Genomic DNA, 15,345 nt, shown 5'->3' with positions numbered 1-15,345 from the left:
ATAAAACAACATGGACAATAAAACGGGAAATAAATAAATAAATATTAAAAATATTAAAAACTGTAAACATTCACTTCTATAACTGAAGCATGGAAGAGATTTCAGAACTAATGATATATATTATCAGTTGTGAAATAATGAAGTCAGGCACCCTGATGTAGTGTCAAATCCCAAGAGTGTGTTAACATTGATGGGTGCATTCACTTCTTACTTCCACCATAACTACTGTATAAATTGAAACAAACTTCTCAAATCCTTTTTCTTTCTCATGTGTAAAAAAAGAGAAAATAATATTATCCTTTTATGAGTGACCTTTTAAATGTCTGTCATAATTTAGATCTAAATTCATATTTTGTGGATTCCCAGTTAAAATGTGTTTTGTCATTCGTTATCTTTAAAGTATGCACACATTCCTTTTATAACAGTTTTCCTTTGACTCTACTTTATGAAAAATCTATTTACTGTTATCATTTCAACTGATTACCTGACATATGAGTGGGCTACAACCTTTATTTTGAAAACCACTAACCCTAGACGAAAACCTTACATCATTATTATTCATTATTTCTTCAATTCCATTTTTACTAATCTCTTTTCTTGGGCTATTTGTTAACATATATGTTTGATATTTGTTGATTCAGAAGAAATCATAACCATTTACTTTTTGTACTATCTTTACATGACATTTTGTGTACAATAATTTTTATTGTTCCAACATATTCAATGATAGGAAATAGATATTATTTACCTAATATGCCCTGGCACAATGACTCACTCATTCACAAGAATCAAAGAATACATTTTATTCATTATTACTGAGAAAAGGAAGATGAGACCTGAGCAGAGAAACCTGTGAAGCACCTACATATAAGATCTACCTCAGGTAACTCCATGTTTTTCAATTCCACTTTCTTCTCCTCCAACTATTTTTTTTTTCTTGTCTCTGGGGCTTCATTGCTCCAGGTCAACTTTTTCATATAAAAAGACAGAGAGAGATAGACACAAAGACACCCAAGAACCACAGATTCTTTCAGTGATATAGAGTCTCCCTTCTTTATAAGCCAAAGTTTTTATAGAATCTTGTAATACAGAATATGATCTTCGTATCTGAGGCACAAAAATTTAGACCACTAATTTTATACACAATAGCAGGAATTCCTCTATGGTAAGAAGAGGTAAAGTGTGGAGGACATAAAATGAAATCAAGAAAAATGCTAAGATGTATTCACGCCATAGATTTTTCTAAAAAGAAAAATGGAAAATCTCCAATGTTGGTTTTTTGAATAGCTAAATGACAGAACCCTGTAATGACAATCTAAACAAAATTACTAGGGCACACAGTTTATTTTAAATTGCTAAATTTTATATCAAATATTTCACACCCTGAAAATATTTTCTCTAGTGGAAATGACTTTTCCAAATAGTGATATTTTGACACCATGTGTGATGCACTTGGGAATTCTGAATTCCATGTCACAATGGCTCTATTAAGATTATTATCTTCATTAGGCATCTTGTTATGTGAGACAAGCTAGAAAGACAAAGATCAATACCAAATGATGTCACTTATAGATGGAATTTAAGATTTAAGAAAAGTAAGGGAAACCACAAGATGAAGACACCAATGGAGGGGAAATAAGATGTCGTACTTTGTTGGGGCACGGATGTAACTAGCGTATGGCTGATGAATGTAATTAGCAAATGGCTGAAGTCAGCATACAAACATAGTATGAGCTTATGCAAACCTACGAGTGATTGTGGCTGCATCATCACTGATTTAAGCAGGAGCCTGGCAGAAGTCAGTCTCTCTCTCTCTCTCTCTCTCTCTCTCTCTCTCTCTTGCTTTCTCTTTCCTGGTTTCCTTGCTTTTTGTGCAGCTCCCTGCTGCTCCAGGACCCACCATGGCCACTCCTCCCAGAAGCTACCTGTGTAGCTGAAGTCTGATAACTAATTTATGGACTAACGGTTCCAGCTCAGTCTTATATGTGCCACTTAGCCTAACTAAATAATACCATTCGTACCACTGTACTGCAATGTAATAACCTTGTTTAAACCCATGCCAAGCCATGCCCCTTTTAAGTCTTTTCTTTTCTAATTACAGTAGTACCTGCATTAAAGACTATACAGTAAACCATTAACTGTATATATATATATATATATATATATATATATATATATATATACATACATAACTTTAGAAAGATGGGATGTGTAAGTGGGCATTAAATGGTTGTTTAGCTTAATGTGGACAAAATAAAGAAAAAAATTTGGTGAGAGAGCCAAATAAAATCAAATATAATTATACCCCACCCCCAAAATATTATTAGCTTCATCATGTCTGTAAGTCCAATTACATGAATTTTTAATGGTCTTCTGTCCACCTTCTAAGTCATCACAAAGATTACTAAGTCAGCCAAATGAAGAATCTGACTCTATATGATTCACCAAAAAAAAAAAAAAAAAAAGAGGCATGATATCATAATATACATGGAAAAAAAGTAAGAAATAATAAAAACAATTGGACTCAGAAGATCCCTTTATATATGAGTTTTGGACTACTCAGTGATCTGCTCAGAACTATAGTGGAAATATCTAAGTTCCAGAGTTCAAATCTCTATACTTAAAGTTAGATGTCTAAGGATGATCTGCATTGGTGGTCAGTATAGTTTGTGTAACTTGAGTGTCTCATTTTATTTATTTCAAAATAAGCTTACTGGGCTAATTAATATTCCTTATAATTTTTCTACCTGTAATGCCTGATGATGCTCTGCCCTTAAGTCCCTTTCACTTCAATATTTTAATCTAAAAAATGTGAAACATATTTAAAAAGTTCTTTGATGTCCCTAAGTGTTATTCAACATGACAACAGTACAATTCATGAAGCCTAATTTTTATCATTTTAGTTTCGCCTCAAAGGCCAAGCTTTATGAGAGCATTAATTTGCATCACCAGAAGCTGATTTAATAAAAGTGAAGGGACCCCTTTTGGAAATAAATTAAATTGGAGGTGGAGATGCAGAGAATCTTAACAAACAAAAAAAAAAAAAAAAGGAAAAAAGAAAGAAAAAAAATAAGCAAAATTCTAAAGAATTCTGCGACCTTATTAATGCTTACAGACTAGTCCCAAGCATTTTATGTATTGAAATAGACATTCCTTTTACTTCAAAAATATACTAATTAATTAATTTATTGATAGATTCTATGATGGAGAACTAGACGATATCTTTGACATATGTGGATGTTTGGTTCCAAGTATTGAACTCAAGCCTTCACAGATACAAACCCTTTTCTCTAACACTCAGTAGCTTCCCAAGGCAGCCACTGAAAAGAGACATTCCTAACAGCAACATTTCAGACCCCTGATCTCTTGACTTAGTAAGGGCAGAGGGAGCTCAAAGTCTAATATACTATAGTAAGATGAACAGGTTTATTTTTCACAAGTTCCTTTATAATTGTCTTCTTGGTTATCAAACCTTTATTCAGTCCCATTCATAATAAATCTTCTGTGACAGAACATATTCTAAAGCTCTAGAACTTTTTACAAATTTGTCATTGTACTAATAACAACAGTCATTTCTTGATGAGGATGATGCCAAGTAGTTGGGATACAAAAATTAATAAGAAATAGATTATGCTTTTAGAGATATTACTATACATCTGTTTGAACTGTTGCAATTATGACAAAAATAACTATCATTTATTCATACCAGCAAGGCACTGTGCTCAGCCAGTAACATGCATAAGCTGCCAAAGTTCTCTGTTTCACCAGATATTCTGATAGTGAGAGGATATTGCTATGTCCAGGCATCATCTCTCCAAAAAATGAATGTAGCAAAAATTTCAAACAATAGGCAGGGATATTTAACCAATTTCACTACTGTCTATAGTCAACATGAAAGAATGATAATCAATAATGGGGGAGCATAATGAACCAATGTAAAAAATGACAAAGCTATCTGAAACAACTTAATGTAATCTCTTCGACAGGAACTATGACATATATACCCCACATCTGGCACTCCAACAATGACTCAAAAAGATGAATGCTATTTAAGTGTTTTAGGACTCTAATGAAACCTTGCAACACATTAAACTACACAAGTTAGGAAGATGCCATAATCCTCTGGATTTTATTAGCAAACCGTACATTTTGATCTAAAATAAAATAAAAAATACATATTGGCTTGCTTATGGTATTTTACAACCTTTGAGTGCAGCATTAAAATGCTTGTTCTTTTTTCCCCACCAACTATAAGCTTCTGCTTTCTTACCCTAGGCGTCTGAATCTTTTATATGCTCGGGTTCTATTCACTGCCTGTTATTCAGACATTGAAATCCCAAATGTTAATTGTTCTTCCAAGTACATTGACAAAACAGCAGCTAAATAAGGGTAGACCAGACTGTGGTAGACTCTGACATGCATTTATGGAACAATAGAGCTCTGAGAGACAGCCTTGTAGCTCACGGGAAGACATAAGATGTGCTATTTTGACTGCTTCATAGCAGAATGGGGAACACACGCACACAAGGGAATTATGCATTTTACTTAGTTTTGCCCAAAGTCCTTAAGGCAACAGAATCTTGTGATGTCATCATGAACTTTCTCTCCATTTCCATTGACACAAAGGCTAAAATTTTCTAATGACATCATGCAGGAAGAAAAAGAAATCCATTGATTTCATTAGCAATCCATTGCCTTCAGTTAGATTTGTACAGAAATGCAAGAATCTTTCTTGCCAGAGTGTATGTCTCTGTGCTAATGCACAGTGGGTGACACCCTCCCTAATGCAAATTCAAACCAGCCAAAAGAAAGGATTCACAATTTAGGTTGGATAAAAGACATACTGAATATTGAGCTCAACAATTCTTTTTTTTTCTTTTTTTAAAGAAGGAAATCATTTAAACATATATTTCTTCAGGGACATTCAGATTCTTATTCACGTCTGGTTACTATGTTACCAATATTTTTGTCCTTTTGGCAGTTGGTCACAAAAATACAGAAAAGGTACAGGAAGATTTCACTTACAGGAATGCAGAGCAGTTCAATCTTTTGTTTTTAAGGTGCAGTGATTTCAGTCTCTAAATGTAACTTCAGGCAGTCTGAAAAGAAACAGGTTAAAATCTCTTTCAGTTATAATTGGTATTTCAGATTTAATTAAAAATTAAACTTTCATAATGTTTCACCATTCAAAGCAATGCATTATCAGTCAAGCGTGGCTTTTTTTTTTTCCTGTTAAGAAAAAAAAAAATCTCTTCCCAGAGTAGTTTTTTAATGAAAAGAAAAGGATCTAAAGACGGGGAGAAAAAGCAATTCTAAAAAACAAAATATGCCTCCATGTTAAGAACTTCATAATGATCTGACTAGAAGCTCAATACCTCTGAATTTTATCTACATTATATCTGACAAAGAAAATACACTTCTAAACGACAATTTCATAGAACTCAAAAATAAATAAAATGTTAATTTCAGAGAATAAAAAAGAAAATCTATGATCTGAATACACACGTTAAAGGAACATTATGACTTAAAATAGAACTGGAAAAGATATTAGATCTACACGTTCAAATCAATGTATTGGTGGTGGGGTAGATGGTGAAGCAGAGGTTAAGTGAATATATTAGGCAATACATAATGCTCATTGCAATGTATTATAGGTTCAACGTGCCACATATAACATCATATTGTTCATCCTGTTGCATGTGACTACTGTTGTTTCAAATAGCATGGATATTGCACATTAGAATGTGAACCAAACCTGGCTTAAATAACTATAACCATTGTTTTAAAACATGCATTTTTACCTGACTTCCCTGGACAGATGACCTCACCAATGTTTGCTGCAACCCCACCTCTCCAGAGTGCTACCTGACTAGGGAAAGATAGAAATAGGCTGGAGGTATGGATCATCGACCTGTCAACACCCATATGAAGTGGAAGCAATTATAGAAGCCAGAACTTCCACCTTCTGCATGCCATAGAGATCTTTGGTCTATACTCCCAGAAGGATAAAAATAGAGAATCTTTCTATGGAGGAGACAGGATATGGAACTCTGCTGGTGGCAATTATATGGAATTGGACCTCTCTTGTCCCACAAATCTTGTCCATTATTATTAAATCACTAATAAAATAAGATTTTTAAAATAGGCATTTTTAATCTTCAAAATAGGCAGCATTAAATACATCTCCAATTACATGGTAAATATTTTGGCTTAAATTGTCTTTTAAAAAATTTTTTTATAAAAAGCAAACACTGACAAAATCCATAGGATAAGAGGGGTACAACTCCACACAATTCCCACCACCAGAACTCCATATCCCATCCCCTCCCCTGATAGCTTCCCTATTCTTTATCCCTCTGGGAGTATGGACCCAGGGTCATTTTGGGGTGCAGAACGTAGAAGGTTTTCATATAACAACATCTATACATTTAGTTTTGAACTAAGTAATCCTATTTTTAGCTTTAAATAGCTGATAATAATATAATTCAGAAAAATACAGTGTTTAATGTAAGTTGAAATAATGCAATATATTAGTATACTTTGCAGCACAGGATATGATAGATTTATGTCCGCCTCCAATTAGTGAAAATTCACTGTTAGTATTTCTAAAAATCAGAGCATAACCATAAGTCACCCTTGAAATAATGTCCACTATTATATAATGAATCTAGTTCTCACTTGTGAATTCTGTTTTCTTTACTGTTTGAAGTACATGGAGTAATACTTTGGGTATAGTGTCTATTTTATGAGCACAGATTTCAAACACAACAGTTTCAGGTTTTATCCATCCATGAATGGAAAAAAAATGATACTAACTTATTTTTTCCTCTGTTTCTCAAATTCCTGAATTAGACTAAAACTGTACCAGTGTGAAGAGAAATTATGGAGGTGTCACCAAAGATAACTGAGTAAGAAAGGAGTGCACATATCTCCTTTTAAGGCAATAAAACATTCATAAGAGAAACTGGCAAAAATAACATGCTCAAAATTATATGGAATAACAATAGTGTTTGATAAATGATTCAGAAATATTAAAACTTCCTACCTCTAAATCTGAGTCACCAATTGATATTGTTTTACTCACCACTCAAGATGGTTGGTGAGGATGATTCACTGTCTAGTTCAGGCAAGAAAAGGTGATGAAAACTAGGGTGCCTATCTACATATCAAGTAGCAACTAGAAGTTCAATTTAATCAGTTAGATTTTCTTTTCCTTAATTCACCAGATTTTGACTATACCAAACTATACATAAAAGTTAATAATTTCTGTGAATAAAGTGTTTATTATTTCCCCTCTATATAATTTCTCTTCCCCTTTGACTTTTCATTTCTCCCTTACTTTCATTTTCTTCCTTATTTATTTTTTATTTTCCTTCTATTTTTTTCCCCTTGGTGAGGGTAATGAAGCTCAAAAATAACATCTTGTATCCTGTTGAGAGAAAGTTGGTCACAACTATTCTTCCAGATGACAAACTCATTCTTAAATGTCTGCTTCTCAATCCAAAGGAAACAGAGCAATTGAAAAAAAAAAAAAAGAGAGATGTGGCATCACTAACCACCACCAATAGCACCACTATTAATTCCTTTGATACATTCATCACAAGAAAGTTCATATGCACTATCCCCATAACCACAAATAGAACCACAAATAAGACTAATAATAACAAGACCATTTTATGGCACTCATGCAAACGGCTGGGCAAAACAGATGGGTCTTACTTTGCGCCAGGACTCAAAAAATACAGTCGCCAACTCACTGTTGGCGACTACACGTCTTGGCCCGAAAATGGACCTGGAAGTAGGATCAGTTGGTTGTCTTTGATATGATTACTGTTCCCACTCAGATTTGCCTCATGAGAAAATTATTAACTCTGTCAGTATGTAATTGATAAGTTTTGAGTAGAAAATGGAAGAATGGTCATCAAGGAAATATATAAAATAATTCTGAAAGCATGTTGAATAAGATTAAGGATCATTTAGAAGTACAACTTTTTGGTCCTGGCACTTCTCTATTTTCCTGGGTTCCCTCCTCCCAAGTTTAGCATTGTACATTGATGCTACTTTTAAAATCATAGAGTCCCAAAAGATGTGTATCATCAATAATAACATGCTCCTGATTAAAAATTCCAAAATCTGAAAATCTTTTCAAGTCACACAGATCAATGTCAACCATTGTTAAGACTGACTATCATGGTCAGACTTTAATCAGGGCAAAACTATGTAAGACTTTATAGGTTACATTCAACACCCAGTAATGCACTGGGAAATAGCTCTATAATCAGTACAACTTACAAACCCCAAAATCATAATTCTCTTGACAGAAACCTTTTAGAAAGAGTTGTACATTCTGCACTGGTTAAATGTTGTGAATGACTTTCTAGAGAAGGAGTAAATTCATTACATTACATTACATTACATTACATTACATTACATTACATTACATTACTTTACATTACATTAACCTATCCTGTAGCTCACAAGACTGAAAAACAAAGGCCCCCAAACTTAGAAAAAAAGCTGAAAGAGGGTGAGGAACTGAGTCTTAACAGTGACTAGGAACAAAGGGCTGCTTCTGATCAGAGTACTTTAAAAAAATTATCATATAGAAGTTTTAGATATCATCAGGCTTCAGAACATCATAGAAAAAAAAAAAAAACAGCAAAAGGCTATAGTTTAGGTGTCTAGGCTAACCAAGCACTGCTCTTAATACTCTGCCAACTATTTGGCTATTGTATGTTGATCAGATTGGAGTGTTGATTTATTTCTCTATGATGTATAATTCTAAACTGTTCAGATTTTTTTTTTTTTTTGGATAGGACAGAGAGAGATTAAGAGAGGAGTAGTAGGTCGATTGGGAGAGAGAGAGAGAGAGAGAAACAGAGAGAGAGAGAGAGAGTGAGAGAAAGACACTTGCAGACCGTTTCACCACTTGTGAAGCGAACCCCTTCTAGTGGGGAACCAGGGGCTCAAACCAGGATCCTTGTGAGGGTTCTTGTGCTTTGTAGTATGTGAGCTCAACCCAACGTGCCACCACCCCGAACCCTCAAATTACACTCTTTCTGTATTTCTTTATAGGGGGATTAATATTTTACAGTCAACAGTAAATAGTTCATACATGCATAACATTTCTCAGTTTTCCACACAACAATACAACCCCCACTAGGTCCTCTGCTGTCCTGTTCAGGACCTTAATTCTCCCCGCCCCCACCCACCCCAGAGTCTTTTACCTTGGTACAATACACCGACTTGAGTTCAAGTTCTGCTTAGTGTTTTCTCATCTGATCTTATGATTTTTTTAGAAAAAGTTCTGTTGGTGTTTAGCAGAGAGGGCAAATTATAATTAATTATTTCTTAGTCTTTCTATTAATTTTCATTATTTTTTTGGAAAATTACAAACATATTTGGTAGCATAAAATATGTTAAGAAGAATTTCCATGTATTAAGTAGTCACAGTTAATGTTTTCTTCATCAGTACTCTCATACACTTCCAGTAGGTCTTTTAAAAATTTACATTCATTTTATTTATTTTTGAGATAACCTTGGCTTACTACACTATACCTGTTTTAGAAGTACAATTTTATACCTCTTCAAAAATACTACTGGACTCATTTACCCTTGCAACTCACTCCCCCACCCCAATCCCTTTGGTAACCTAAGTTCTGCAAAGCCTGTCCAAAGGTTTTTCTCCATTTCAATGGGCTAGTTTTCCTTGCTAAATGTATAATGAATGGTCATTCATTATGTTCTACTTATATAAATTCCTTTATTATTGCTTGTAGGACCAGGCTAGTGATGATAAATTCTCTCAACTGCTGTTTCTCTTGGAGAAATCTTCATCACCCCTTCAAAACTGAGGGACCTAGATAAAACTATTAACATAATATTTTTCAGATTCCTTTATGCTATGAGATATAGCACTAGTATGATCCCTTTTAGTGAAGTAGTATTCCATTGTTTCAATATACCACATTATATTTACCCATCCATCAGTTGTTGGACATGTGGATTTTTTTCAGTTTATATTATAAATAATGCTGCTATGAATATTAACACATATACAGATCTCTTTTTGAATATATATTTTTCAATTCTCATAGGTGGAATCTAAAAGTGGAATTGTTGCGTCATAAATCTAAGTTTATTTTAACTTTTAAGAATTGCTAAGCCAGGAGTCGGGCGGTAGCACACAGCGGGTTAAGCGCAGGAGGTGCAAAGCACAAGGATTGGCATAAAGATCCCGGTTCAAGCCTCTGGCTCCCAACCTGCAGAAGAGTCGCTTCACAAGCGGTGAAGCAGGTCTGCAAGTGTCTTTCTCTCCCGCTCTCTCCATTTCTCTCTGTCCTATCCAACAACGATGACATCAGTAACTACAACGATAAAACAACAAGGGCAACAAAAGGGAATAAATAAGTAAATATTAAAAAAAAAATAAAAAAGGAATTGCTAAGCTATGTTCTAACATGGCTATACTTTCTAATATTCTCACTATCAATGGGCTAGCATTCCAATTTATATTTTCAGGTGCACTGGTGATATAGTGGTAAACACAGCTGCCTTCCAATGTATATTGTCATCAATACGTTTTATGCCTGTCTTTCTAAATTATATCCACTTTAGTTGGTATAAAATAACATCTCATTCTGATTTTAATTTGCTTTTCCCCATGATTTAATTATGTTGAGCATTGTTTCTTATGCTTAATAGTGATTTTTTACCTCCTTTTTTCTTTTTTCTTTTTTAATTTATGTTTCTTTTTATTACATAAACATCATTCCCACCACCAAAAGAATGTGTCCCATCCCACCCACCCCCGACCCCCCCACCCCCGCTGCCCCAGGAAGCCGAATGTCCACCCTCCCATTTTAACCTCCTTTAACATCTATTTTTTTTTTTTACAATTTTTATTGACTTACTTGCCTTTTTAATAAATAAATTAAAGAATTCTTTATATACACTGATAAAAATCCTTTATGAAATATACAATTTGTAAATCATAAATCCTTCAAATATTTTCTTCCAGTCTTTCTCTTTCTTTAGTGCTAGTTTTTTGAAGTGCAAAAGCTTTAAATTTTATTGAAGTTCAAATTATTGGGTTTTTATCTCTTTTGTATCAATTTGTCACATCTAAGAATGCTGACTAAATGAAATGTTCTTCTGGTTTTGTGTATGTCTTAAGCTTTTAAATTTAGGTTTTGATTCATTTTGAGTTATTTTTGTCTATGGAATGAGATAAGGATCTAAAATGTGTTTTCCTAACACATAACACCACGAACATTCTATATTACATAGAGTCCTAGCACTAGTTTGCTTACTACTATTTATGAGGGAAACTATTCTTTCCTCATTAAATAACTTTGGTACCTTTTTCAAAATCAACTGACAAAAACAGTAAGATTAATTTTCTAAAACCGCACTTCCATTTTATCTATCAGCATGTCAGTACTAGTCTTTTCCTTACTGCTCATTTATATAAAATTTTGGATCAGTTTGTTGATTTCTATATTTATGACTATTCACCTTGATACAACTATGAATACATTATTTTCTTAATTTCATCTTTTGCTGTTAGAATTACAATTTACTTTTAAATAATTCCATGTGTTTTTATTTATGGTTTGATAGTGATCTACAAGGTTGTAGTATTACAGGGGTATAATTTCATACCATGGCCACCACCAAAGATATGTGCCTCCACCCTCTAAATGTAGTGAAACCATCCCGTAGTGGACTTTCATCTCCTTCCTTATTTCACTAAGCAAAATTACCTCCAGTTCTATGTACTTTGTCCCAAGTGACACAATATTTTAAACAGCAGAATAATGTTCCACTGAGGTATATATCTCACCTCTTTATCCAGTTACCCATGATAATGCTTGTCTTTCATTCCTGATTTTTGTAGTATGTTGTCATCTCTCCTTTTTCCTTAGACAATTTAATTAAAGGTGTGTCAATGTTATTGTATTTTTCAAAAAATCAATGCTTTCTCTCATTGATTTTCATTATAAATTAATTGTTTTCTATTCACTAATTTCTATTCAGATAGTTATGGTTTCCTTCCTTCTTGAATTTTGACACAGGTTTACATCATATCAATTCTCGTTTCTTAATTGCATTGTAAGTGCTATTTCGTTGGGTGGATTTTAGGTATAGTTTGTTGTCATTTTCAGCCTAAAGGATCTTCTTTAGCATATCTTGTAATACATACTTACAAACAAAAGTAAATATAAAACTTGCAAAATATAAATGTCTTTAGTCTTTGTTTATCTTTTATTTTTAAATTTATTTTAATGAGAGAGATACAGAGATAAAGATAGAGACACCACTGTTCAGCTTTGGTTTAAAGTGATACTGGGGATTGAATTTGGGACCTCAGTGTCTCATGCATGAAAAACTTTTTGCATGACCATTATACCATCTCCCTTGCCCTAGTCTTTATTTACCTTTAAATAGCTTTATTTAACTTTTATTCTTGAAGATAATTTTTTCTAGATAATAAAATTCTCATTTCCTATTTCCACCCATTTGGTAACTTTTCCTGTAGAACTCTTAAGAATGTTATCTTTCTGCCTCTGACTTTAGTTAATTCTGGTGGGAAGTTAAGTGTTAACCATAACATTACCCTGTATATTAAGTCTTTTTGTTTTTTTGTAGCTCTCTGAATTTTTTCCCCATTGGCTTTGAAATTTTAACTATAATGTATTTATGTATTTTTTGTATTTATCACACACAAAGCTTGCTGATATTCACAAATGTACAGATTAAATATATCATATTTGACAAATTTCTCAGTCATTATTACTTTAAATATATGTTTTCTGCCATTTCTTCCTCTCCACATTTCTGATTAGTCACCTACTGGTATGCTTGATAATGCCTACCACATATTGAAAGCTCTCTTCCTTTTCATTTTTTTCTGTTCTTCAGATGAAATAGTTTCTACTGTCAAATTCACTGTTTTTTTTCCTTCTGCCACCCTGAATTTGATATCGAGTTCATACAGAATGTTTTTTGGTATTTTTTTTTAATTTCTGTACTTTTGACTCCAGAATTTTCATTCTATTTTAACAATTTTTGTATTTAAACACTTAGAGTAGTAATACTATTTTATTTGAAACATGCTTCTAGTTGTTCACACATACTATTTATCTTAAGTCTTTATTGAATTCAGCATGTGTCTCTTTCCTTAAACCAGTAGATAATTTCTATTGACTACATATTAACTGGGTATGGATAATACCACTGTTTATTAACATACTTCATATTTTTTCCTTAAAATTACCAATGTGCAGGGAGAAAGCCTGGTGGCTATGCAAAAGACTTTCATACTTGAAGCTCAGAGTTCCCTGTTTAATCCCTGGTCTCACAATAAGTCAGAGATGAGTTCTCTGGTCTCTCTCCCTCTCTCCCTCTCTCTCTCTCTTTCTCTCTCTCTCCCCTTTCTTCTACTTACTTACCTCTGTCTGTATCTCTCCCATAAAAAATAAATAAAGTATTAAAAATTAGCATTATGCATAAAGCATTACAACAAATGTGGTTTCTGATTTTCCCTCCTGTGAGTTGTTGCTCTTCTTGTTTTTATTTGTTTCCTATTTGGTGAGTCATTGTCTGTTTTTATGTAGTTTCTCTCCTTCATAGTGAATTTGCTGATGTCTCTAGTCAGTTTTGTAATTTATATGTTCAGCTTTCAGTTAAAACATACCACTGTCACTGTAATTTATAGTTTATATCTGATGATTGATCAGATGTTGTACTCATTCTTTATTCCACTGGGAGTATGGACCCAGGATCATTATGGGGTGAAGAAGGTGGAAGGTCTGGCTTCTTTCTGTATTTGCTTCCCAGCTGAACAGAAAAAGCAAGTAAGCCTATTTCAAGGGGCCTATGACCTTACGAGTTTTTGCCTGAGCCTGACATCTAATATGCAAGTAGACCCAGGTTATTGTTTGGGGAGATGGTATCACAGTTGAAAAAAGGATTAGAAAGCTGGATCAGGGAAGAGAGTAGCTCCCAAATATGGAAAAAGTATGTAAATACTGTTAACTGTAAACCAGGGATAAAGAATAGGAAAGTTTTCAAGGGAGAGGATGTGATATGCAGTTCTGGTAGTGGGAACTGTGTGGCACTGTACCCCTCTTATCCTATGACCTTGTCAATATTTCCATTTTACAAATATTTTTAAATGAAATACAAGATGAGGCAGAAATATAATTTTAAAAATTTTGGTGGCTGCATTCACAAAAAGTAAAAGGAAATAAATAGTTGAAATAAAAAAAAAGTTTTACTCAAAACACCATGCATCAGTAAGCCAGAAGATAATGTCGAAGGTTGGAGAAAGCATTCAAACTTCAGGCATATTTTCAGTTGGGTTCTCCCTTATGTCTTTGACTTCTCTAGTCTTTTTGGAATTCCATTTTACCAAAGATATTTTTTAGTTTATCAATAACCACTACTATAGTATCATTATCCAATTATACTTGTTAAATTTCTAGCTAACTTGACAATCTAATGACTACCCACAACCTGAACGGCAACTGAATTTCAGTTATCACCTAAATCCATACAAGTTGTTCATGTTTACTCTACCAAGTATGTCTCTTTCCATCAATAAAATGAGTTTTCATGACCTGTTCGAAGGATTTTACCAATACATTTTGGGAAGGGATGAAGAATAATATTCCCTGGAGTTCCAGTGGCACAATAGGGTAGCATGTGGTACTTATATAGTAGTGCAGGTGGAGAAGTAGTCCCAGATATAATACTAGATTCTCTTCATGCCTGTTGTATAGTCATAATATTTATAGGGCTCCTTTGTTATCAAAATATCCTATTAAATACTTTAATTTATGATCTCCTTATAAATACAGAAAACAACTTGTGAAATTCCTTCATCAAGTGAATCTTACCTAATTATTATCCTTGTAGTGCAAGAATTAGAGTCACATCTGCAAAGGTGTAGTTGGGGACAGGGGGTAAGTTAGAATGTTCAACCACAGAATTAAAGTTTCTATGCTGGTTAATATGTATAGGACATTCTTAATTGCTTGTCTCACTACATCTTTAGAAAGTCTACAAATTCAGCAGGAGAGGGTTAGTTTTGTTCATTAATCTGGAAAATCTTGAACTAGGTAGGAACATGAAAAATACAAGATAGGTGGCAGATGAAAATGAAGTTACCAAATTTCCACCTTGGAAATACAGAAGTGAGCCTTACTTTAAAGAGAGAGAATCTGCACCCTGTACAGTCTAGGGTGAGGGTGGGGGGGGTTGAACTGCATGGTACCTAGTAGATTTAGGGAATTCAGAAGTGGACTCAGCTGAAATAAACCTATATTATGCAACTGTGGA

The 15,345-nt window shown here is 33.6% G+C and overlaps 1 protein-coding gene across 11 annotated transcripts in view; it reads right to left on the bottom strand.

Moving 5' to 3' along the window:
- ZBTB20 (zinc finger and BTB domain containing 20) overlaps positions 1-15,345 on the bottom strand; it is a 768,805-nt gene that overhangs the window by 553,983 nt on the left and 199,477 nt on the right. For all 11 annotated transcript variants that reach the window (XR_009551650.1, XR_009551651.1, XR_009551649.1 and 8 more), the window contains exon 3: positions 5,026-5,099. The gene's annotated coding sequence lies outside the window, so the exon portion shown is untranslated. The remainder of the gene's footprint in view (positions 1-5,025; positions 5,100-15,345) is intronic.

Source organism: Erinaceus europaeus, chromosome 9 (genome assembly GCF_950295315.1).
Source record: "Erinaceus europaeus chromosome 9, mEriEur2.1, whole genome shotgun sequence".
NCBI classification, from domain to species: Eukaryota; Metazoa; Chordata; class Mammalia; order Eulipotyphla; family Erinaceidae; genus Erinaceus; species Erinaceus europaeus.
Note: the sequence above shows the minus strand (reverse complement) of the source record. Positions and strands in the feature narration are given on the sequence as shown.